Source organism: Myotis daubentonii, chromosome X, assembly GCF_963259705.1.
Source record: "Myotis daubentonii chromosome X, mMyoDau2.1, whole genome shotgun sequence".
In the NCBI taxonomy this organism is placed as follows: domain Eukaryota; kingdom Metazoa; phylum Chordata; class Mammalia; order Chiroptera; family Vespertilionidae; genus Myotis; species Myotis daubentonii.
The window spans coordinates 66,457,853-66,484,314 of NC_081861.1; the positions used below are offsets into that span (position 1 = coordinate 66,457,853).

At 45.3% G+C, this 26,462-nt stretch overlaps 2 pseudogenes; one reads left to right on the forward strand and one right to left on the reverse strand.

Annotated features, from left to right (window-relative positions):
• Positions 1-6,144: 6,144 nt before the first annotated feature.
• Positions 6,145-9,031, forward strand: LOC132224588 (striatin-interacting protein 1-like; annotated as a pseudogene).
• A 14,986-nt stretch (positions 9,032-24,017) lies between these two features.
• On the reverse strand, positions 24,018-26,157 carry LOC132224590 (pleckstrin homology domain-containing family G member 5-like; annotated as a pseudogene).
• Positions 26,158-26,462: the final 305 nt, after the last annotated feature.

The following is a 26,462-nucleotide window of genomic DNA, read 5'->3' on the forward strand; positions in this document are numbered from 1 at the left end:
CTAAGAGAGAAAGAGGAATCATAACTGATTGGATATGGGCTAAGAGAGAAAAAGGAATCAAGGATGATTCCCAAGTACTATCTGGACCTTGGCAGATGGAGGTGCCATTTATTGAGATGGGGCTCATTAAAGAAGATTAGTGGATTCCCTAACCAGTTTGGCTCAGTGGGAGCGTCGGCCTGCAGACTGAAGGGTCCCAGGTTCCATTCTTGTCAAGGGCATGTACCTTCGTTATGGGCACATCCCCAGTAGGAGGTGTGCAGGAGGCAGCTGATAAATGTTTCTCTCCCATCAATGTATCTAACTCTCTATTCTTCTCCCTTCCTCTCTGTAAAAAATCAAATATATATATATATATATATATATATATATATATATATATATAGTGGTGAAAAGTGAGTGAGCAAATTCAGTTTTTGCACATGTTAATTTTGAGATGCCTGTTAAATATCCAAATAGAGATTATGAATAGGCAGTTGATTGTACTGACGCTGAGTTCAAAAGTGATTACCTTATTCCTCAGTTAGTTTAGACTCTGACACTACATGAAGTATGTCTTTAGGGCAATAATAATGATCTGTTGTTACCATGGTTTCAAACACATAAGAGGTACTCAATATACCTGTTTTTATTTGAATTAAATTTTGTAGTCAATCTTAGTCCCTATTTTAGCACAACTCTAAACACATAATTAATGCAATTTAAAAAGTTACTCAGTAATATGTATGTTTTGTCTTTACAAAACAAGTGGTTTTGTAATTCTTTTAGTACTAACTTGGCATAGCTCCTATCACTGGGCTTTTGGAGTAAGAAGTACCTGGAACAAAAATTCTCACAAAAACACACACATGGTAGAACTTACTTAGCTGGGTGATAAGATTGGGAAATCTTCTCCCCTTAAAACACTATAAACCTGGACAAAAGTAACACAAGCAACTATTTCTGCACTCTGGAAGTTGATCAAAAAGTTTATTCTTAAAGAATCACTGATGTTGGGATACAAAGCCCTGGGGCTGCTCTATAGTCCACATCCCAGTTCATTCAGTTAAGAGGTTCTCCAAGGACTTACACATTGAAAACCATAAAACACTGCTTAGAGAAATTAAATAATATCTAAATAAATAGAGGAACAGTCCACTCTCTTGGATTGGAAGGCTTAATATTATCAAGATGGCAATTTGACACACATTGATGGATACACTAAATGCAACCCCTATACAAATCCTGGCTGGCTTCTTTGCAGAAACTGACATGGACAAGCTGATCCTAAAATTTATATGGGAATACAAGAGAGCTGAAACTAAGTTGAAAATGTGGAACAACATTGGAGAACTCACACTTTGATTTAAAAACTTAGGATAAAGGCACAATTAATCAAGATAGTGTAGTAATGATACAAAAATAGGCATATAGATAAGTAGGACAGAATAGAGAATTCAGAAATAAAACCTTACATTCATGGCCAATTTGTTTCCCACAAAAGTACCAAGACAATTCAGTGGGGAAAAGGATAGTCTTTTCAACAATAAATAGTGCTGGGGTAATTAGATAACCCAAAATATAAAGAAATTAGACCCTTACTTCATACCATATACAAAAAATTTAACTCAAAATAGATCACAGACCTAAATTTGAGAGTTTAAACTATAAAAATTCTAGAAAAATATAAGTGAAAATTTTTATGATCTCAGATAGGGCCGAGTTCTTAAATATAACATTGAAAGCATAATCCATAGAAGAAAAAATGGGTATATTGGAGTTTATCGACTTTTACTCCTAAAAAGTCACTAATGAGAGAATAAAAATATAAGCCCAAGACTAGAAGAAAGTATTTACAAATCATAGATCTGATAAATGGCTTATATACAGAACATTTGAATAACTCTTACAACTCAATTATTAGGGAGATAAAAACTCAATTAAAAATGAACCAATTATTTGAATAGACATTTTCACAAAGATAATATATGAATGACAGAAAAGGGACATAAATATACATGCAGCATCATTAGTGATTTAGGGGAAATGGAATCAAAATCCCAAGAAGAAACTATTATGCATCTATTAGAATAGCTACAATAAAGAAGACAAATTAAGTGTTCAGAGGGATGCTGAGAAATTGGCCCACTTGCACATTGCTGGTGGGAACAAAACACAGTAAAGCTACTCTGGGAAATATTTTGGCAGTGTCTTAGAGAGTTATACACAAATTTACTATGTAACAGCACTTTTATTCCTAGGAATTTAACTCTAAGAAATTAAAATATATGTCCATCCAGAGACATGTGCAAATATAGTAGCATTACTCGTAATAGCAAAACAATCCAACGGTCCAAAATCTAGTAAATGGATGAGCAAAATGGTATCCTATCTAATAAAAGAGAAACATGGTAATTAGCCGTACATCCACTACCCTTCCCATTGGCTAATCAGGGCGATATGCAAATTAACTGCCAGCCAAGATGGCGGCTGGCAGACAGGCAGCTTGAAGCTAACATGAGGTTTGCTTGCTTCAGTGACGGAGGACTCCAACGTTCCCCGCCTGCCTTGCCGGCCTCAGCTTGCAGTTTGAAACATTGTTACAAATACAGAAGCTAAACAAAACCCCAGAAACCTGCTTTCAGCCAGCCGGGATCTCAGAGCTGGAGTTGATACAGTGTTTTGATTATAGAACCCAAACAAACCAGATACCTGCTTTCAGCAGCAGAGGCCTCAGAGCTGGAGCCAGAGCTAAAGCTGGCCCAGAATAAAAAGAAAAAGAAAAAAAGGAGTGGTTGGAAACTTCAGTCACCCGCCAGCCTGAAAACAGCCCTCAGCCCCTCACCCAGGCTGGCCAGGCACCCCAGTGGGGACCCCCACCCTGAAGGGTGTGTGACCAGCTGCAAACAGCCCTCAGCCCCTCACCCAGGCTGGCCAGGCACCCCAGTGGGGACCCCCACCCTGATCCAGGACACCCTTCAGGGCAAACCAGCTGGCCCCCACCCATGCACCAGGCCTCTATCCTATATAGTAAAAGGGTAATATGCCTCCCAGCACCGGGATCAGCGGAGCCGCGAGGCTCCCAGCACCAGGGTCAGCAGAGCTGAGAGGCCTCCCGGCACCGGGATCAGCATGACAGGGGGCAGCGCCCAAACCCCCTGATCGCCCTGCAGCTCTGTGTGTGACAGGGGGTGGGGCCACAACCTCCCTATCCGCCCTGCTCTGTTTGTGACAGGGGAAGGCGCCCCAAACCCCTGATCAGCCCTGCTCTGTGCCTGATAGTGGGGAGCTCCCCAACCCCCTGATTGCCCTGCGGCTCTGTGTGTGACAGGGTGCAGTGCCCCACCCCCCCCCATGGGCCCTGCTCTGTGTGTGATGGGGTAGAGCCATAACCTCCCCATTGGCCCTGCTCTGAGTGTGAGAGTGGCAGCGCCCCAACCCCCTGATCGGCCCTGCTGTGTGGGTGATAGAGGGCGGCGTGCCAACCCCCCCCCATTGGGCCCTGCTCTGTGTGTGATGGGGTAGATCCATAACCTCCCCATCGGCCCTGCCCTGAGTGTGACAGTGGCAGCGCCCCAACCCCCTGATCCGCCCTGCTCTGTGCGTGACAGGGGGTGGCACCTCAACCTCCCCATCAACCCTACCTTGAGTGTGACAGGGGCGGTGCCCCAACCCCACAATCGGCCCTACCCTGAGCGTGACTGAGGGTGGCATCCCAACCTCCCGATCCACCCTGCTCTGTGCATGACAGGGGGCAGCGCCCCAACTCCCCAATCGGCCCTGCTCTGAGCCCGACCAGGGGCTGCACCTAGGGATTGTGCCTGCCCTCTGCCACCCGGGAGCAGGCCTAAGCCAGCAGGTCGTTATCTCCCGAGGGGTCCCAGAGTGCAAGAGGGCACAGGCCGGGCTGAGGGACCCTCCCCCTCCCCCCCCCCCGAGTGCACAAATTTTTGTGCACCGGGCCTCTAGTGCCTATATAATGGAATACTATTAATCATTTAAAAGGACCAAGATACTGATACATGATACAACATAGATATACCTCAAAAACTTTATGCTCAATGAAAGAAGCTAAGCACAATGAAACATATGGTATGATTACACTTATATGAAATGTACAGAACAGGCAAATTTATAAAGACAGAAAACCTAAGAGTGTTTTTAAAGCTTGGGTGTAGGAGAAGGTATTAGCTGCTAATGGGCTCCAGAAAACTTTTTGGAATGATGAAAAATTTTTAAAACTGAACTGTGGGGTGATGGTTGCAGAATTCTATAAATTTAGTAAAATAACTGAATTATACACTAATAAGAGTGATTTTTGTAGTATATACATTATAATTCAATAACTCTTTTTAAAAACACAGGGATATAGTAAGTGTAAGAGTTTTTTAAAGGCCTGTTTATACCTACTGTATGTACTAATTTTCATAATTTCTCCATATACACTAACACTCCTTACACACCAGACCTGACCGCTCAGTCTATTTCCAGTTCTTATTTCATATATCCAGGTACCTGTTATAGTACACCCTGCAAAAGTTAACTAACTTCTCATCTCCACCTCTTAATAAGCTTTCCTTCTCCATTTTTCCATAACTATTAGCGGCACCTGTATCTGTTCTGCATTTCTCACTTCAGTATTGCTTTCAATTCCACTACCTTTATCCCCACATTCAATGAGAAACCTAATCAAACCAATTTTTCTCCAAAATCTCTACTCAAGCATCTTAGCATGTATTGCTGATTTTAGATCCTTACATACAGATACTAAAGCAATCTTCCTCAAGTACTATTTTTTCACATCACTACTGTCCTTGAAAACCTGTAGCACTCTTAAGTATACATATGCATTTGCATTTTTTCTTTCAAGCAAAATCACCTGATAAAAATATTTAAACAAAAAGCAACCATGGAATATATCATGTACATGTAAGCATAGTTAATACATTGTTGATTATAACTCCTGATATTTTAATGTGTATTTATCCCCTTTACTAAAAAAAACCCAACTAAATTCATATACATACTATTTTGTAACCTGCTTTCATGACTAAAAACTATATTTTAATCTTCTAAGTCAAAAAATATTCATTACTGTGATTAGCAAATAAGTGTTCCTTTACGTAGACTGACTTTATTTTATTTTATTAAACTATTTCTGTTCTCTGTTATATTTAATCCTAATTTGTAAATGGAATGTAATAAACAAAATAAACTGACAAAGTGGAAACAGACTCATGGATACAGAGAACAGACTAACAATTGTCAGAAGGGAGAGGGTTGGGGGCTGGGTGAGAAGGGTGAAGGGATTAAGCAAAGAAAAAAAAAAACAAAACTGGTGGACAGAGACAACAGTATGCTGATTGGCCAGAGGTAAAAGAAGGTAAAGCAGGGGATAAACGGTGATGGAAGAAGACTTGACTTGGGGGTGGTGAACACACAATAAAATATACAGATTATGTACTGTAGAATTGTATACCTGAAACCTATATAATTTTATTAATCAACTAGAGGCCTGGTGCACGAATTCATGCATGGGTGGGGTCCCTTGGCTGGCCAGCTAACAGAGCCAACTGGGGCCGCCTCGCCCAGTCCCAGTCAGGGATTGGGGCCAGCCCGCTGGAGGGGTTGGGGAGGAGGGACCAGCAGGCTTTTGGGGTGGCGGGGGAAGGGACTGTGGAAGGTTGGCCAGTAGGGGGAGGTTGGCTGTGAAAGCGCACTGACCACCAGAGGGCAGCTCCTGCATTATGTGTCTGTCCTCTGGTGGTCAGTGTGGGTCATAGCTACTGGCCATTCATCCAGTCGACTGGTCAAAACGGTTGCTTAGGCATATATATATATATATATATATATATATATATATATATATATCACACCAATAGATTCAATTTAAAAAAGAGTTATCTTTCAAAGTCTTCCCCAACCCATATTCTCCAATACCATCTGTTATTCTTTCCTCAAGTGAACCCTTTATCCCAGCAAGGCAATTGGTTTGTACCTCATATATATGTAGTTATCTCCTGCTTTTTATGTTTTTGTATACCCCTAGAACCCATATATATCATTTTCACATGATATTTTTATGTATTAATATGCTTACTTTTTTGGTGCTTCTTGCTTTTATTTTTCTTTCCTAAATTACACTGACCTGGTGGAACAGCCAAGATGGAGGCTGAAGCTGGCAGCCCTGGCCCGCTGATCATCAACAACAAGCAGCCTCAGCCGCTGCCACTTCAGCAGCCCGCTATGGCGCAGCCACCACCCGGGGCCCTGTGGGCCAGCACGGGTCTGGGGGGGGGTTCGGGGGGAGGAAAGGGGGGCAAAGCCAGAGAGTTCAACCGCAACCAGCACAAACACTCGGAGGGCTATTCCGAGCCTCCGGACCTGGGGTTTGAGTGCTGTCATGCACAAGTGGGAGGCCGAGCTCTCGGAGGGGCCAGAATTACTGATGAACCGAAAGTGCTTCGAGGAGGACTTCTGCCTCCATGTGACCCCAACAAGAAGTGGACCGAGCTGGGCACCAACCAGCCCCGGACCCACGCCATGAGGCTCCTGGACGGCCTGGAAGTCACTGCCCGGGAGAAGAGACTCAAGGTGACCCGGGCCATTCTCTACGTGGCCCAGGGCACCTTCCGGGAGGGCGGAGGCGGAGGTGCCCTCCTGGATGCGCCAGGATGTCTTCCTGCTCCTGGAGGTGGGCACGTTCCATGCGCTGGTGCAGCTGCTTATCATGGAAATAGACAACAGCGCCGCCTGCGGCGGGTGGTGAGGAAGCGGGCCATCTCCCCGGCTGACAGCACGGACCTCAGGGTCCTGTTCAACATCATGCACCTGATTGTGGAGACTGTTCACCAGGCGTGAGGGCGATAAGGCCCAGTGGAGGACCATGTGCCAGACTTTCAGGGCCGAGCTGGGTTCCCCGCTGTACAACAAGGAGCCATTCGCCATCGTGCTGTTTGGGTTGGTGACCAAATTTTGCAGTGGCCACGCGCCCACTTCCCCGTGGAGAAGGCTCTCTTGCCGCTTTGGAAGACAGTACTGTGCACGCTGGGCGGCTTTGAGGAGCTGCAGAGCGTGAAGGCTGAGAGGCGCACCATGCTGGCCTGCCCCACTGCTGGGGGCAGCATCCAAGGGATCCGCAACACGAGGGCCTCCTCGCTGCCCGCGTCTGCCTCCGCCCTGATTGAGCAGCAGCAGAAACGGGGCGGTGGGAGCACAGGGCGCTGATGAAGCAGGACAACCTGGACGCCTCCAACAAGCTAGCAGGACCCCTACAAAGCCAATGACTCTTGAGAAGAGGAAGAAGAGCACGATGATGACAACAGCCTCGAGGGGGAGACGTTCCCCTTTGAGCGGAACGAGGTGATGCCTCCCCCACTACAGCACCCCCAGACTGACAGGCTTACCTGCCCAAAGGGGCTCTCATGGGCGCCCAAGGTCAGAGAGGTCAGAGAGAAGGACATTGAGATGTTCCTCGAGTCCAGCCGCAACAAATTCAGAGGTTACACTCTGGGCAGCAACACGAACACAGTGGTGGGGCTGCCCAGGTCAATCCACGAAAGCATCTCTCTCTCTCTCTCTCTCTCTCTTTGTCTTCTCTTCTCTTCTCTTCTCTTCTCTTCTCTTCTCTTCTCTTCTCTTCTCTTCTCTTCTCTTCTCTTCTCTTCTCTTCTCTTCTTTCTCTCTCTCTCTCTCTCTCTCTCTCTCTCTCTCTCTCTCTCTCTCTCTCCCTCTCCCTACCATTGTTTTGATGAATATGTAAGTTAAGTGAAGCTGTTGCTGTAGAGCAGTGGTGGCGAACCTATGACACGCGTGTCAGAGGTGACACGCGAACTCATTTTTTTGGTTGATTTTTCTTTGTTAAATGGCATTTAAATATCTATACTAATAAAAGAGAAAAATGGTAATTGGTGTACGGCGCTACTGTTTTCATTGGCTAATCAGGGCTATATGCAAATTAACTGCCAACTAAGATTGGCAGTTAACTGCCAACAAGATGGCGGTTAATTTGCATATGTAGGCACAGTGCAGGGAGGCGAAAGGGAAAGCAGGAAGAAGCCCCCTGCCACTGACAGTGATTGGAAACCCAGGGGGGAGCTAAGAGCTGGGGGGCAGGGCAAAGGCGGCCCTGGGGCTGCCTTTGCCCTGCCCCCCAGCCATGATCGGAGAATCAGGTGCCTTTCCTACCCTGGCCAGTGATAGCAGGAAGTAGGGGTGGAGCCAGCGATGGGAGCTGGGCACGGTCGAAGCTGGCAGTCCCGGGAGCTAGGGGTCCCTTGCCTGGGCCTAAAGCGAAGCCCACGATTGCGGGGCCGCTGCAGCTGTGGGTCCCCGCTGCCCGGGCCGGATGCCTCAGCCAGAGGCTTCCTGCAGGGGCAGGGGCGGAGCCCGCGCGATTGCGGTGCCCCCCGCTGCCACTGCAGGTCCCCGCTGCCCGGGCCGGACGCCTAGGCCAGAGGCATCAGGCCTGGGCAAGGGGCCAATCCTGCAATTGGAGGGTGATGGGGGTCAACGCCTGAGGGCTTCCCAGTATGAGAGAGGGGGCAGGCTGGGCTGAGGGACACTCCCCCCCGCCCCCCACACACACACACCCAGTGCACGAATTTCGTGCACCTGGCCCCTAGTATAAAATAAATATCAGAAAAAGAAATCTTTGTTTTACTATGGTTGCAAATATCAAAAAATTTCTATATGTGACACAGCACCAGAGTTAAGTTAGGGTTTTTCAAAATGCTGACATGCTGAGCTCCAAAGGTTCTCCATCACTGCCTAGGGCAACGATCTGGATGCCCCACCTTGGGACTTCCAAGCAGAGGAGTGTGCCCTCCATGCCAACATTAAACGCTTCAACGCCCGGCGCTATGACCCAGCCCACAGCAACCCTGACTTCCTGTCTGTGGACAACTGCCTGCAGAGCGTCCTGGGCCAGTGGGTGGACCTCCCTGAGGACTTCCAGATGAACTACGACCTCTGGTTAGAAAGGGAGGCTTTCTCCAAGCCCATTTCCTGGGAAGAGCTGCTGCTCCTGGAGGGGACCCAAGAGGAAAGATGATGTGCCGCTCAGGGCTTGGCCTCCTTTGCACCCAGCATCCTGACTGGGAGCGTCATCTCTGCTTGCCACCCTCTCTCCATTCCTCCCGCCCTCCTCTCTGGGACATGGTTGGGTGCGGCTCATTTCTCATTCAGCCCAAGGCTGGGAAAATCTGGGATAGGCTGGGAACCCATCACATCTGAATTTCGGGGCTCACGCTGACTCTTCTTGAGACATGCAGATCCTTGGCAGGCCAGCTTGCCAAGGAGGACGCTTAGCATTGGGGCCAGGGCCAAAAAGTCAGAGTCCTGGTTTTGCTTTGGGAGTTTCTGATGTCATTCCAGCCTCCCACTGAGTTTCCTCCAGAAGCAGTCGGAGGCTCCTGCTGCTCCCTTAGCACTGGGTTGGGACAGGGTGGGGTGGAAAGAGAAGCTTCCCTTAGCCAGAGGTGCCCTCTCCTCTTGATCTGCAAGGGCCTGTAAATACCTATCTATAAACCTGTGTGTGTTCTCTTATGTCACGTTGGGGTTTTTAATGTGTTTGTGTATTCTGTATTCATTAAAAGGAAGTAAAAGTTAAAAAAAAATAGACTGACCTACATCAAAGGTAACTTTCAAGGTTTTTTCTGTACTTTTAAAATAATTATCACAATGCAGATTATACAGTAGGTAAGCATTAAATGAATGTTTATTTAGATTAATAACATTTCTTGAATTCATTTGTTATAAATTTATGAGCACCTAATATGTGCATAACACTGGACATGCCATCAAGGAAACAGAAATATATGATACATGATCTACCTTCTTAAGGAGTTTATAATCTAGCTGGGATAAATAAGTAAGGCCAATGAAGGGTTAAGAGATATAAGACTACCATTTCCAAAAGCAATCTATAATTAAGAGAAAATGAGAAATCAGGAAATTAGTGATTCAGGGATCAAAAAAGAAAAAAAAGAGCTAAACTGAGCCTTAGAAGAGATAAGTAAAATATTAAAAAGTGAGAGAGGCTAAGAGCATCTAAGGCAGGGAAAGTGTGCGGAGTGAGAAGGGCAGATATGAGAATTCAGGGTTTATATAGAGAATGTGTTAAATTTAAAAAGATAGGTTGAGACCACCAAGTGGATGGTGATGAATGCCTGATTAAATTGCCCAGATTTCATCCTGCTAAAATAGCCATTTACTGAGTATCTACTACGTGACCGGTGGCTTACATACATATGGGGCATTTTCTGGATATTATGCATCCATTTCCTCATTCTCATGGCACTCTGCTTTTCTCTTGAGATGAGACCAATGGGACTGTAACTAGAGGCCTTACCTTCTATAGTGAGGGGCAAGCAATCTAACTGAAAATGGTTAATTTCAGTTCCCGTTTATCTCATCCTTAACATCATTATTAGACTATTCTGGCCATGAAGCCCTTGCTGTACTTACTGCTTCCTAGGTATTCAGAGACACTTCAGATCTTGCCTGTTTCCAGACCTGACTCACTAGTGTCCCTCAGATTCTGTGAGACTCTTATTTTTCCAATAAATTAAATTTTGAGTAAGATAGCCAGAGTTGATTTATATTGCTTACAACTAAAGAGTCTTAATTGATATATTTTATTTTCCACATGTTATCAATGAGGAAGCTGTGGATAAGTGATATTAAGCAAATTTCCAAGTACATACAACCAGCAAGTGGCAAATGTAGGTATGTTTGACTCTAAAATCTAAGTGCTATAAAATTACTTACCAAAGACTGCATGGCATGACCAAGATTCACTTAAAAGCTGGTCTTTTGGTCCCTAAACCATTCTGCCTTTTAACAAGGATTCACTGCAGATTTTTTTAAAATATATTTTTACTGATTTCAGAGAGGAAGGGAAAGGGAGAGATAGAAACATCAATGATGAGAGAGAATCATTGATTGGCTGCCTCCTGCACGTCCCCTACTGGGGATCGAGCCTGCAACCCAGGCATATGCCCTTGACCGGAATCAAACCCAAGACCCTTCAGTCTGCAGGCTGACGCCCTATCCACTTAGCCAAGCCGGCTAGGGCTCACTGCAGGTTTTTTCGAAGTGTATGACATGATCAAAATACTAGCATGTTAGAAAGGTTGATTTCAAAGCAAAATGCTAGGTTGGAAGGGGAGCAAGAGAGCTTAAGGTAAGAGATATCTGAAGAGGAAGAGGTATATAATTCAAATGGGAAATGACTGTGACCTGAAATAGTGAAATGATAGGACAGATGCAAGAAGGGAACATTTATTACAATACTTTATCAGTTGTGATAGCCATCTGTCTGAAATGTGCACTCCATTTTTTTTACTATTTTTATAATAACTTCAGTCCATTGATTTCAAATTACACTTCAGTAAGCATATGACTTTTACTGGATTAAATAGAATCTCTTAGTAAGCATATAGTAAGCTTATAAGCAAATGTACATCATTTGCAACTAAATTATGTACACATAATTTGCAGAAAAATGAATTTGCCTAGAGTTTTTCTAATCAAGCAACATATTATGGCTTAACATTTCTTCAAATTATTATAAAAGCATGAAAAAAAGCAATATCAGAAAATCTAAGTACATATTTCTAGGATTGGTCTAAGGTTTTCCAACAAAGATAAAAATAAACTTTACAGAAGAATGGTTGGTCCACTCACTATCTTCATTTTCCAGGCAACATAAGCTTCTAGAAGCAAGCCATTTTCTCTATTAACAATAGCTGTACAGCAAGTATGTCAAACTCCTGGCCCACAGGCCGCATGCGGCCCACAACTAATATTTTTGCGGCCGAGCCACTATAACGGTATGTAAGGAACATTTTAATAAAAATTTTGTGACTTAATTTTTACAATATCCTGTTATACAAGATTATTAATAATGAACTACAACGTTCGTTAATGACTAATTACTATAATCGTGTTTCATTCATTTCCCTTACACACCTTATGTGCAGGCGCACCATTTCTCTCCACTAATACTAGCAGCGAACATTTTAGCAGCTGATTGCCACGTTATTAGTCTTGTACTGACTTGTTTGGTGTGCAAAACAGGAAATATTTCACTTTCGGAGAACAAGAAAAATGGGTTTATTTGCGTTATGCTTATTAATTTGTGCAGTTATTCAGTGTCTGGTAAGTTAATGTTCAAGAAAAAATATTAATTTTTATGAAAATGTTCTGTTATTTTATGTTAATGATGACTCATTTATTTCAGCCCTTTGTATTCAGCATGTCTCTATCAAAATAAACTTACATTTCTATGAAAATCAAAGCTTTTGTTTTTTTGCAGCCCACATAAACTTAAACCTTGTTTATTTGGCCCGTGTTAGCCTTTGAGTTTGACATGCTTGCTGTATAATATCATAAATAACATTGTAATAACTATGTACAGTTTCAGGTCACAGACTTACTGGGGTGATAATTTCATAAGTTATAAAAATAAGCACTATGCTGTGCACTTGGAACTAACATAACATTGTATGTCAACTGAAGTTGAAAATTTTAAAAAGAAATTTAAAAAGCAAAACAAGAAAAGGTAAAAACAGCTGCACAAGTTAATAGCAAAAATAATATGAGTTTCAAAATAAGAGGAAGGGAAACAATTTGAACGAAAAAAATTAAAATAATTAGATTGCAATTATTATCAGTGTTGTCTCTGATAATGTTTTAATGTACCAACAAAATACTATGTTTGGAAAATAACAACTTTGTATAAAGTCTTCAAATAGCAACCAGAAGAAAGCTATTTGGCTGGCAAATGGTACATTTTGTAAGGTAGCAGTGTATGCTGATACCTTTGACCAGGCTTTGTGAGTGCTGCTGAAGCAAAAGATAGTTCCTACTTTGCAGAAGGGGTAATTGAGACAGTACTCAAGCTCTCTGTTAAACTTTGCTGGACTAAATAAGAACCCAAATTTTGGACAAACAATGTTATTCATTGTTGCCTTATTTTTCCCCCTTTTTTAGTTCTAAACATAATACATGCCTATCTATGGTTTAAAAATTCAAGAAATGCTTCAGAACAGAAAATAAAAAGTTAAAGCATTTCCTTCAATCTAATTCCATTAGTTTGGTATGTATATTTTCAGACATTTTTCTATGAATGTGAATACACATACCCATGCACATCCCCTGTATGCAATCATTCTCTCTCTCTCTCTCTCTCTCTCTCTCTCTCTCTCTATATATATATATATATATATATATATATATATATATATATATATATATATATATATATTGATTTCAGAGAGGAAGGGAGAAGGAGACAGAGATAAAAGCATCAATGATGAAAGAGAATCATTGATTGGCTGCCTCCCACACATTCCCTACTGGGGATCACGCCTGCAACCCGATCATGTGCCCTTGATTGGAATCAAACCTGGGACCCTTCAATCCGCAGGCTGTCGCTCTATTCACTGAGCAAATCTGGCTAGGGCTGCAACCATACTTTTTATATAGATGAGATTATACTGAAGATACTGTTCACAACTTGCCCTTTTTTGAGATAAAAACCTTTTATTGAAAAATAAAAGAAAAAATTTACCTTACATAACATATTAATTCCAGTTTAACTTAATAAATTATTTTTATCATTATTTATTTTCAATTATAGTTGACATACATTATTATATTAGTTTTAGTTGTACACCCCAGTGATTAGACATTACATACCTCACTAAGTGATCATCCTGATAAATCTCGCACCCAATTGACACCATAGTCAATAATTATTGACTATATCCCCTATGCTGTACTTTATATACTCATGACTATTCTGTAACAACCAATTTGTACTTCTTAATTCCTTCACTTTTTTTCCCCATCCTCCTAACCCTTCTCTCATCTGGCAACTGTCTATGTTTCTGTTTCTGTTCTGCTTATTCATTTATTTTGATTTTTAGATTCAATTGTTGATAGGTATGTATTTGTTGCCGTTTTATTGTTCATATTTTTCTCCTCCTCCTCCTCCCCGTCCTCCTCCTCCTCCTCCTCCTCCTCCTCCTCCTCCTCCTCCTCCTCCTCCTCCTCCTCCTCCTTTTTCTTCTTCCTCTTCTTAAAGAATAGCCTTCAACATTTCATATAATACTGGTTTGGTGGTAATGAACTCCTTTAGTTTTTCTTGTCTGGAAAGCTCATTATTTGTCCTTCAGTTCTAAATGATAGCTTTGTTGTGTAGAGTAATCTTGGTTGTATATCCTTCATTTTCATCACTTTTAATATTTCTTGCCAATCCCTTCTGGCCTGCAAAGTTTCTTTTGATAAATCAGCTGACAGTCTCTGGGAGCTCCCTTGTAGGTACTGCTTGTCTCTTGCTGCTTTTAAGATTCTTTAATATTTTGCATTTTAATTCTGATGTGTCTTGGTATGGGCCTCTTTGGGTTCATCTTGTTTTAGAATCTCTGTGCTTCCTGGGCTTGTATGTCTATTTCCTTCTCCAAGTTAGGAAAGTTTTCTGTCATTCTTTTTTCGAGTAGATTTTCAATTTCTTGCTCTTTTTCTTCTCCTTCTGGCACCCCTATAATGTGAATAATGGTACACTTGAAGTTGTCCCAGAGGCTACTTACACTTTCCTCATTTTCTTTTTGATTATTTTTTTTTTTTGCTGCTCTTTTGATTGGGTGTTTTTTGCTTCCTTATATTCCAAATTGCTGATTTGATTATCACCTTCATCTACTCTACTGTTGATTCCCTGTAAATTAGTCATCATTTCAATTAGTGTACTCTTCATTTCTGTTTTTGTTTGTTTGTTTTTTCTGCTGTTGAAGTTCTCACTAAGTTCTTTGAGCATCCTTATAACCAATGTTTTTAACTCTGCATCTAGTAGATTGCTTGTCTCCATTTTTTTTTTTTAGTTCTTTTTCTGGCATTTTTTTTCCCTTTCTGTTCTTTCATTTGTGCCATGTTTATTTGTCTCCTCATTTTGGCAGCCTTCCTGTGTTTGTTTCTATGAATTAGATAGAGCTGCTGACTCTCCCAGGTTAAGTAGAATGGCCTAATGGAATAGCTGTTCTGTAGGGTCCAGTGGCACAGCCTCCCCAATCACCCAAGCTGGGTATGTGAGATGTGCCAACTGTGTGGGCTATACACCTTCCTGTTGTAGTTGAGTTTTTACTGTTGTTGGCATGTCAATGGGAATGAGTTACACAGGCTTATCAGATGCAAGGACTGGCTGTGACCACTATCCACAACCTCCAACCACTGTGGAGGGTCAGCTGTGAGGGCCCCATCCCCAAAGCAGGATTTATGTCAGCAAGGCTCCATTGCCTGCTGAGTCCACCCTTTGAGTGTTTTGCTTGTGGAGGTGGTTGGGTCATGGTGTTTTGATTTGGTCTGAAGCTGTCCACTGGGTGCACTGGCTCTGGGGCCTCCCAGAAGGTGCAAGACAAGGTCAGCAGCCATCTGTGTTCTGCCCAGGATCATCCAGCATAAATTATAAAACAATCTGCAGATAGCCGCTAATTGTATTGGGCTTGGAGGTGCCAGAACAGGTGAAGCTGTGAGCCAAGGCCTGGAGCCATTCAGTAACAGGTATGGGGCTTTCTGAGGCCAGATGCTGCTTGTTTGAGATATTTTTGGAAAATCTGAAGCAGGAGCAAAGGCAGGTCACTCATATGGAAAAGCCACTGGAAAGGGCTTGAGTGTGCTCAAAAGTTGGGTGGGGCTGGACCTCAGAGAATTACCAAGGTGGGGCAAACAGTGTGAGCCAGGTTTGGTGGAGTCTCAGATATGGCACCCATCATTGTTCCTTCATCAAAGGACTAATGCCTCTGCCAGCACTTCTGTCTGTGAGAGAGCTGCTCCTCCAGTTCTTGCCCTGATGCCAAACAATTCAGTTCCTCCCTATATGTCTCTATTGCATTTTAAGCCTCTGCTCTCATGCTGGAGCTCAGATGGAGTGAGCCCAAGTAAGTCCGTGAGCAGACCCTTTAAGAGGAACTGCCTGGCACTCCAGCAGCCTCCATCTTCCTCAGCCTCAATCCCTGCTACTTTTTACAGCTAGAAGCTATGGCTACTTTCTTCCTGGCACTGGAACCCTGGGCTGGAGTGCTGGAACCACTTGCTCCTCAGGGAAGGCCTCCAAACCCAAGATATACCTCCTGATTTTTATCTGCCACATGTATGCATGGGACCAGCCATTCCTTGTCTCTGTCTCTGCCACTCCTACCAGTCTCAATGTGGCTTCTTTAAATCCATTGTTGTAGGACCTCAATTCAGCATGATTTCAGGTGGTTATGAATGATGGTTGTTCTATAGTTTAGCAGTATCTTAACCAGAAGTGCACAACTTACCTTTTCCATTTGACACTCTACTGTAGAGAGCCTTTTTAAATAGTGAGAACCACTCTTTTGTTTTCAGTTACTGAGGCAGATGTGTTCTCAAGCTCTGATTTATGGCATTTTCCAAATACTTAAATGATTCAATAAATGTTGGGTTGTTTTTTTTTGGGGGGGGGGGTACACACACAACATCTTGGCTTTCTGAGAGAAAAAAATAAATCTTTCAAATAATAAATAAGGGAATTTGTTTTTTAATACCCTAAAAGAAAATGCAATGTGACATGTAAATGATGCTTAATTCAAACAACAAGGTTCTACAAGGTTCTGATAACCAAAAAATTAAGCACTCTCAGTAGCCTTTTGAAAAATTATATTGGCTTTAGAGAGAAAGGAAGGGAGAGGGAGATGGAGAGAAACATCTATCGGCTGCCTCCTATGCACCCCCTACTGAGGATCAAGCCTTTATCCTGGGCATGTGCCCTGACCGAGAATCAAATCAGTGACTGCTTAGTTCATGGGCTGATGCTCAACCATTGAGCCACACTGGCTGTTTGAGGTATTAACGTTTAATTAACTCCATATTAACTCTTAATATCAGACTTTCCCTCTTTTTTAAAATTAAATCTTTATTGTTCATATTATTACAGTTGTTCCTCTTTTTCCCCCCATAGCTCCCCTCCACCGGGTTCCCACTCCACCCTCTGCCCTTACCCCCCCCCACTGTCCTTATCCATAGGTGTACCATTTATTTCCAGTCTCTTCCAGCACCCCCACACCCCTTTCCCCCTGAGAATTGTCAGTCCACTCCCTTTCTATGCTCCTGATTCTATTATATTCACCAGTTTATTCTGTTCATCAGATTATTTATTCACTTGATTTTTAGATTCACTTATTGATAGATATGTATTTGTTGTTCATAATTTTTATCTTTACCTTTCTCTTCTTCTTCCTCTTCTTAAAGGATACCTATCAGCATTTCATATAATACTGGTTTGGTGGTGATGAACTCCTTTAGCTTTTTCTTATCTGTGAAGCTCTGTATCTGACCTTCAATTCTGAATGAAAGCTTTGCTGGGGAAAGTAATCTTGGTTGTAGGTTCTTGGTATTCATCACTTTGAATATTTCTTGCCACTCCCTTCTGGCCTGCATAGTTTCTATTGAGAAATCAGCTGACAATCTTATGGGAACTCCCTTGCAGGTAACTAACTGTTTTTCTCTTGCTGCTTTTAAGATTCTCTCTTTGTCTTTGGCTCTTGGCATTTTAATTATGATGTGTCTTGGTGTGATCCTCTTTGGATTCCTTTTGTTTGGGGTTCTCTGGGCTTCCTGGACTTGTAAGTCTATTTCTTTCACCAGGTAGGGGAAGTTTTCTGTCATTATTTCTTCAAATAGGTTTTCAATATCTTGCTCTCTCTCTTCTTCTGGCACCTCCATAATTTGGATGTTGGTACACTTGAAGTTGTACCAGAAGCTCCTTACACTATCTTCATATTTTTGGATTCTTTTTTCTTTTTTTTTTCTGGTTGGGTGTTTTTTGCTCCTTTGTATTTCAAATCTTTGACTTGATTATTGGGATCCTCTAGTCTGCTGTTGGATCTCTGTATAATATTCTTTATTTCAGTCAGTGTATGCTTAATTTCTAGTTGGTCCTTTTTCATATCCTCAAGGGTCTCACTAGATTTATCAAGGGTCTCACTAAATTTATCGGCAGTTTCTAGAAAATTCTTTTTTTTTAATATATATTTTATTGATTTTTTACAGAGAAGAAGGGAGAGAGATAGAGAGTTAGAAACATCTATGAGAGAGAAACATCGATCAGCTGCCTCTTGCACATCTCCTACTGGGGATGTGCCCGCAACCCAGGTACATGCCCTTGACCGGAATCGAACCCGGGACCCTTCAGTCCGCAGGCCGACGCTCTATCCACTGAGCCAAACTGGTTTCGGCGAAAATTCTTGAAAAACCTTATAACTGTGGTTTTGAACTCTATATCCAGTAGTTTGCTTTCTTCCATTTCTGTCATTTGTGACCTGTTTCTTTGTCTCTGCATTTTGACTGCTTCCCTGTGTTTATAGAGTGGCTTTGTGTGCTAAGTGTACTACAGGGCCCAGTGGCTCAGCCTCCCCAATTACCTGAGGTGTATACTCTTGGTGCAGCCCTTTGTGGGCTTGGTGCACAGTCTTGTTGTAGTTAAGCCTTGATTGTTGTAGGTATCACTGGGAGGATTTGACCTCCAGGCCAATTGGCTATAAGAATCAGCTGTGTCTACGGTGGGAGAACTTCCGTGTTGGAGACACCCTTATGGGGCAAGACTTGCTTCAGTGGAGCTTTGGTGCTCACTGAGTCTGCCCCCTGAGTGTGTCCCTTATGTATCTGAGGAGTTGTAATCTGGATGGTCCCACTCTGACCACTGGGTACACTGTCTCTTGGATCTCTAAGGAGGTGCTAATTTAGCCTCTCCCTGAGGCTACCCAGCAGGAGCTACGGAAAGATCTGCAGATTCCTCTTCCTTGTTTGGGGTTTGGAGGTGCCCAGATGAAGCCCAGTTGTGAAGCAATGCAAACTGCTGTGGGGCCTTGGGCCTTCTTTTGGATGTTCTGGATCTCTCTGAGATTGCCAAGGGCCAGGCCATTCATATGCAAAAGCCTTTGCTCATAGCTTGGGTGGGGTGGAGTCTCAGGGAATCAAAGGTGGAGCAAACAGCTATGGCTGATCCTCAGCCCTGCCATAAGAGGCCCCGGGTCTCAGTGTCCCGTGGTAATCACCTTAAGCACCTCTGAGAGAAAGCCACCCTCAAGTTCTGCCCGATGCCATTTCTCCCCGTATGAGTCTGGGTTCCTAGAGACTTGCCCAGACCTAGACTTCAGAGCAGTCGGGAGCTTGAGACTCCCTCCTGATTGAAAACGACAACCATGTCCTCAGTTGCCAGCCCTTTCCGCTGTGCCTCCGTACCTCTGCACTTTACTTCCGCACCTTCTCTGAGTCTAGACCTTCCCTCTTAAATTTTAAGTGCACAATACATTATTGCTGAGTAAAAGTACAAGGTTTTACAATAGATCTCTAGTGCTTAGTCATGTTACTTAGCTGAAAGTTTCTGAGTATCCATTTTTATGATATTAGAGTATAATTTATTGAATGGAGATGCCCTGATATTTTGATATATATTTTCCTTTAAAAGCTTTTATTTTTAAAACAAGTTTCAGGTATGTATTTTCTAGAAATCTTGTCTTATGAAAGAAAATAGAGCTGTTCCTTGGTATCTATAGGAGATTAGTTCCATCCCCTTTTCCCCCTGAGCATACCCAAATCCAGATGCTCAAGTCCCTTAATAAAATGGCATCATATTTGCACATAGCCTACATCTGCATATTGGCTATAAGTAGGATATGCCTACATGTCACTTCATTCATGGATTCAGCATAGTGCTCAGCTTGTGACAAATTCAAGTTTGCTGTTTGTAATTTTCTGGGATTTTTTCCCCCAAGTATTTTTGATCCATGGTTAGTTGAATCTGTAGATGCAGAATGCACAGATATGGAGGCCTGACTGCATTAGTGAAAGAGAAGAGTTAAGTAAACAGATAATTTCATGTTAAATATGGATCTTCAGCCCTAACCGGTTTGGCTCAGTGGATAGAGCATCGGCCTGCGGACTGAAGGGTCCCAGGTTCGATTCCAGTCAAGGGCATATACTTTGGTTGCAGGCCCATCCCCAGTAGGCGGTGTGCAGGAGGCAGCTGATTAATGTTTCTCTCTCATCGATGTTTCTAACTCTCTATCCCTCTTCCTTCCTCTCTGTGAAAAATCAATAAAAAGTTAAGAAAAAAAATATGAATCTTCATTAGATTCCAGATTTTTTCTTCTGAGGACTCTGCATAAGTTAGTAAAGGTGCTCCTTTTAAGAAGTTGGTTGCTAAAACACTAATTCTTTAAATACTGAAAATTTAGTAAACTAATATGATTTGCTGCATGTAAGTTATGCACCAGTACATTTGGCATAATTAGGGGACAATTGTTAAATAAAATAGGATATAATTAGAGGCTAAAAATGGTTTTTATTTTAGCAGTAAGTAAAACAGTCCTACTCTCAGGAAGTCAGAAGTTCATTAGTTCAAGAAGTTAGTTTATTAATACTAAGGATGTTCTTGTGCATCACATTACTCTATGGAAGGATGGAGGGCTAGAGAGAAGAAAATATTTCAGTCCCTTCCCTAGGAAATTAAGCAAAACTACTTAGAAAACTACTTAGGTGTTTGTGTACAGATAATAAATGACCAATGTGGCTTTGTTATATTTATTTTAAAAACACAGAGAAATGTAATGTAGCCCAATTAAATAAGACTTGAAAGAAATTAAGGGTTAAATAACTAAATTCCATTGGGTATGCATTCTTGCAGAAGATAAATTTAGTAAGAAAGTTAGAATTTCCTGAGCACTCACATGTTCTAAGCATTTTACATGTATTGTGTGATTTAAAGCTCACCATGTCTCTATGAAGTAGGTACTATTATTATCCTCATTTTACAGATGACAAAACCGAGGCAAAGAGAGTTGAGAAATTTTCCCAAAGTCACCAAAGCATGAAACACACAGCTTATACCCTGGGTGGTGTGGCTCAGTGGTTAGGAATAGTCCCAAGCACCAAAAAGTTGCCAGTTAGATTCCTGGTCAGGGCACATGCCTGGGTTTTGGGTTCAATCTCCAGTAGGGGGCATACAGGACGTAACCAATTGATGTTTTGCTCTCACATCGATGTTTTTCTCTCTCCTTTTCCCTACCTCTCTCTCTAAAAATCAATATTTTTAAAAAACAGACTCAACTTATATACATAGGCATGATTCCAGAGAGTGCAGCATCACTAATATTTGGGGATTACAGTAGGGATATAAGTGTTTTCTGGAAGAGTTTTCAAAGAACTATGTATAACATATAGTAGAAACCAGAGAACAATTTGTACAGAGAACAATTTGGAGGCTGTTGCAAGTACATTGGCCACTTAGTTGAATAACTGATGAAATTCTGTGTCATTTTTGACCTTTTTTTCAGACAAGGCTAGACACATTCTCATGACATCAGATAATTAAATTGTGTTGATTAGAGCACTTGGTCACTTTTAAACAGATAATTATTAATAAGTCATTTAGATATACAAACACTGGTCATAAAAGAAGACAGAAAACCTGCTCAATATTAAAAGTAATGAATCTGGCCCTAGGTGGTTTGGCTCAGTGGTTTGAGCATAGCCTGCGGATTGAGGGGTCCTGAGTTTGATTCCAATCAAGGGCACATGCCCAGGTTGTGGGCTCAATCCCCAGTGTGGAGCGTGCAAGAGGCAGCCAGTCAATGATACTCTCTCATCATTGATGTTTCTATCTCTCTCTCCCTCTCCCTTCCTCTCTGAAATTAATAAAAATATATTTTAAAAAAAGTAATAACTGTGGTATTATTGCCATTTGCAACAGCATGGATGGAACTGGAGAGCATTATGCTAAGTGAAATAAGCCAGTCAGAGAAAGATAAATATCACATGATCTCACTCATTTGTGGAATATAGAGAACAACATAGACTGATGAACAGGGACAGATCCAAAGACAGAGAAACAGCGATCAGACTATCAATTCCCAGAGGGAAAGTAGGGGAGGGAGGGGGTAAGGGGGAGAGATCAACCATGCATATAAGCCAAACCAATGGACATGGACAACAGGGGGATGAGAGCATGAGTTGGGGTGGGTGGGGAGGCTGGGGGTTAATGGGAAATGAGGACACATTTATAATACCTTAACCAATAAAGAAATAAAAAATAAAAGTAATGAATCTGGAGAACTCACAGATCCATTTCTTGTTCTTACTCTGTATTAAGCAGATTTTCTGATGATAACTAAAACAGCAATGAGTTCACTAGACATCCTGCTTATTCACTTGTAGTCAGTCATGATACAATTTCGTCACTTCTCTTTCATTGCTGACTTAAGATAACTGAAGTTTTAACTATCTTCACCTTGAAACAATTCATACTAGATTTGCTGAAGCATCAGTATTTACTACATGCTAAGGTTATATTTTAACTAGAGGCCTGGTGCACAAAAATTTGTGCACTCGGGGGGAGGGGTCCCCTCAGCCCTGCCTGTGCCCATTTGCAGTCCAGGACCCCTTGGAGGATGTCCACCTGTTGACTTAGGTCCACTCCATGGGAGATCAGGCCTAAGCTTGCAGTCAGACATCCTTCTGGCAGCCAGGGAGCCCTCAGGAGATGTCCAACTAAAGGCTTAGGCCCCCAAGGGATCGGGTCTAAACCGTTAGTTGGACATTCTTAGTGCTGCCACAGAGGTGGGAGAGGCTCCTGCCACCACCTGTGCACTGGCCAGCCATGAGCCAGGTTCTGACTGAGTGGCACTCCCTATATGGAAGTGCACTGACCACCAGGGGGCAGCTCCTGCATTGAGCATCGCCCCCTGGTGGCCAGTGCACATCATAGCAACTGGTCATTTTGCCATTCAGTCAATTTGCATATTAGCCTTTTATTATTATTATTATTATTATTATTATTATTATTATTACTACTACTAGAGGCCCGGTGCACAAAATCTGTGCACTGGGGATGGGTTGGGGGTCCCTTAGCCCAGCCTGTGCCCTCTCTCAGTCCGGGACTCTTCCCTCCTTACCGCCCACCTGCTTGCTGCTTCCTACCGCTCGGCTTGCTGCTCCTTAGTGCTGCCATGAAGGCCTTCAGTCTGTGGTTGCCGGGCCTGCAGGTTTGTGTCTCTGATACCCCCAGCAGCCCCAGCACCTTGATGGCGGGGCTTGAGGCTGCTGGGTGCTGGGGCTGTGGATCTGTGTCTTCGATCAGGGCCCCAGCATCCTCAGCACCGAGGTGGTGGGCCTTGGGGCTGCTGGGTGCTGGGCCTGCATGTTTGTGTCTCTGATCCAGCCCCCAGCAGCCCCAGCACCAAGGTAGTGGGCCTTGGGGCTGCTGGGTGCCGGGCCTGCTGGTTTGTGTCTCCGATCAAGCCCCCAGGAGCCCCAGCACTGCCTCAGCGGGGCTTGGGGCTGCTGGGTGCCAGGCTCCCCTGCGTGTTTGTGTCTCTAATCCAGCCCCCAGGATCCCCAGCAGCCCCAGCAGCCCCATCACCGCCTAAATAACTTAAGGAAAACTTTATTTAGTCTTCTTTTAAAAGCAATCTAGTTTAAAAATGAGTTGCAGTTAAGAGAGAACAAAGAACATGGTACCTAAGAGTGAGAGAGACAGACAGAGGAGAGGCTGGGCACTGGTCAGGGGCTTACATGCCAACTGTTCTCCACCTGGGAAATGATGTAAAATCGGTTTCTTTAGTTTTCTGCTCAATGGTCTTCTCCAGCGAGTGGAGTGGCATCTGCTCGCTTCGCCCTGGGGCCTGGCTTGGTGGCCGCCTTGGGGTCTGGCTGCGCTCCAGCGGGCTCTGCACAGGCCTGCCTGCTCCGCCTGGCCCTGTCCACACATTGCTTCCTCCGAGTCTTCCTTGAGCGCAGCCCCGGTCCATCACCTCCTCCTGTGTCTGCACCGCTTCCACAGGGCCGAGAAAGAGGCCCACAAGGAGTTCAGGTCTGCAAGGAGCTGGTCCTCTGCTTTCAGAGCCTTTGGGATCTCCGCTTGCAATTGTTCCCTTCCATGACCTTCCTTCCCTAACTCTGGCATCTTCCCGGAGCACCGCATGCCTGCCCTCCAGCAGCAGGTTGTCTTTGTGTGGTTTTCAGGGCAGCCTACAGGGTCTGGTGGCTGCACTGTGGCCCTCCCGTGTTGGGTGCCGGGCCTGAGGCCTGTCCGGGAAGGTGGGCAGCTCCCCAGCAAGCCCCACTGCACTAGGTGCACGTGTGCTCACCCCCCACCACGCCCTCCAGGCATGGCAGCTCCACGCTGTGCTCAGGGCCTGGGGGTTAAGCAGCAGGGTGGTCCTGATGCAGTAGAGCTGGTAGAGCTGGGCCAGCGTCAGCTTCCTGTGCTGGGCAGAGATCCCGGGGGGCAGCTCAGGCTGGACTCTGGGGGAGGTCCCTGTGGGCAGCTCTCTGCTCCTCCTGGCGGGCCCTTCGGGCTCCCCCGCCAGGCAGGTGGTCCTGCCCTCCATCTCTGATAGCTGGGAGCCACTGCCAGGGCTTGGTGATCCCCGCAATTCCAGCGGGGCCCAGCTTCGTGAGGGGAGCCCCGAGTCCTAGTGCCGGTGGCTGTGGCAGCCAAGCAGAGTTCCAACAGGCTGTGGCTGGGGGCTGGGAGCTGGGGGCTGGGGTCCCCCCTGGGTGGCGGCCCCTGACAGCAGCTGCAGGAGGCTGGCCTCAGATTTGGACTTGAGCAGGTGGGGCAGGCGGGACAGCAGCTGGACAGGGGTGCAGCAGGGGAGGCAGGGGAAGGGCGGGGGTGAAGGGGCCTGTGGTAAATCTAGGAGCCGGGGCGCTGGCTCCACCACAGGGGCTGGGGTCGCAAAGTCTTGCAAAGAGGTGAGGGAGAGGGTGCTGTAGGCGGAGTCCGTGGAGCAGGAGCTGCCAACCCCGGGGCCCAGGGCCAGCAGTTTGCTGGTCGGTGTGACAGATGAGGCGGTGGTACTGAGGGACATCTCGACCGACTGGGAGCTGAAGGGGCCGCCCTCGAACTCGGGAGAGGAGAGCATCTCCCCGGGCTCCAGCACCACCATGGCCAGGGTCCTGTGGAGCCTTCTGAGGAGCAGTGCTGGGAGTCCAGGCTGTTCCTGCTTTTGCGCAGGATGGTGGAGGAGCTGGCGACAGAAGTGCTACTCTCCCCACCCTCCTCTTCCTCATCTTCCTCCTCCAGGCTCTGCAGGTGCTACTGGCTGCCCGTGTGCTGCTGCACACGCAGCTGCTGCAACTGGTTCTGGGCATTGTAAATGGAGTCCACCCAGCCCCGGCACACGATCTTGTCCACCAGCAGCGGTGGCCTGATGACCCTGGTCCCCTCAGCCTTCTTCACTGCCTTGGTCACTGAGAGCAGGTCCGTGAAGAGAAAGCAGTACACATCCATCTTGCTGTCCTTTCCCTCCTTCATCCTCAGGCTGCCCTCCAACAGCAGCTGGCGCGTCTCCTCTGGGGAGGCACAGGGATGGGCGCGGTCAGGTCCAGGTGCAGAAATTCCTTCAGGAGCTTGTCCACCTCGTCGTTGCTACCCTCCACCACCTCGTAGGCGTCCATGCGGCTCACCACGGCCGCCAGCTGCTGCCGCTCCTGTCGCTGCCACATGCATGTGTTCAGGTGGTGGATGGAGGGCTCCACGGAGCTGATCATGGTGATGACGGCCTCCTTGGCACACGGCTGGTATGTCTTCCTCAGCACCGACTTGAGCAGCAGCGGGTACTGGGTGAGCCGCTGGTGGGGCTTGGCGAGCATGTCGCTCAGCTTCAGCCGCTGGCACTGCTGGTGCTTCTCGGCCCACGTCACGTAGACTCGGAAGAGGGCGTTGTCGGGCAGCAGGCTGCGCATGTACTCCATGCAGCCCTCCTCCTCCATGCAGGACCGGATGTAGGGCTTGAAGAGGGAGCCGAACATCTCAAAGCCTTTGAGGAGGTCCCGGGCTGCAGCAGCACCCACATGCACAGCGCCTTCTCCACCATCAGCGCCATCACTCTGCCCCACAGCCTGCGGTGCAGAGGGGATCTCAGGGATGTTGCTGAACAGGAGCAGGGCGTCCAGGTGTCGGGACTCCTCCCCAGGGTGACCCTTCACCTCTCCATTCACCCCCTGGCCAGCGGGGAGCGCCCTCAGTGGTTCCGCTGCTCTGGGCGCCAGGGAGGAGGAGGCCCCTAAGGAGGAGGCCCCTAAATAGGAGGCCTCAGAGGGCAAGGCCCTGAAGCAGGAGGAGGCCCTGGAAGGTGGGTGGCTCCCCAGCATGTCCTGCTGCACCAGACGCACGTGCGCCCACCCCCTACCACGCCCTCCAGGCCTGTGTGGCTCCACACTGTGCTCAGGGCCTGGGCAGCGCTCCAGGAGCAGGCATGGTGGTGTCGGGACTCCTCCCCAGGGCGACCCTTCACCCGGGAGTCCCCACCGCTCCATTCACCCCCTTGGCCAGCAGGGAGCACCCTCTGTGTGTCCCCTGCTCTGGGCGCTGGGGTGGAGGAGGCAGTGGAGGGAGAGGCTCTGAAGCAGGAGGAAGCCACAGAAGGCAGGCGAGGAGCCCAGGACTCAAGGCGCTC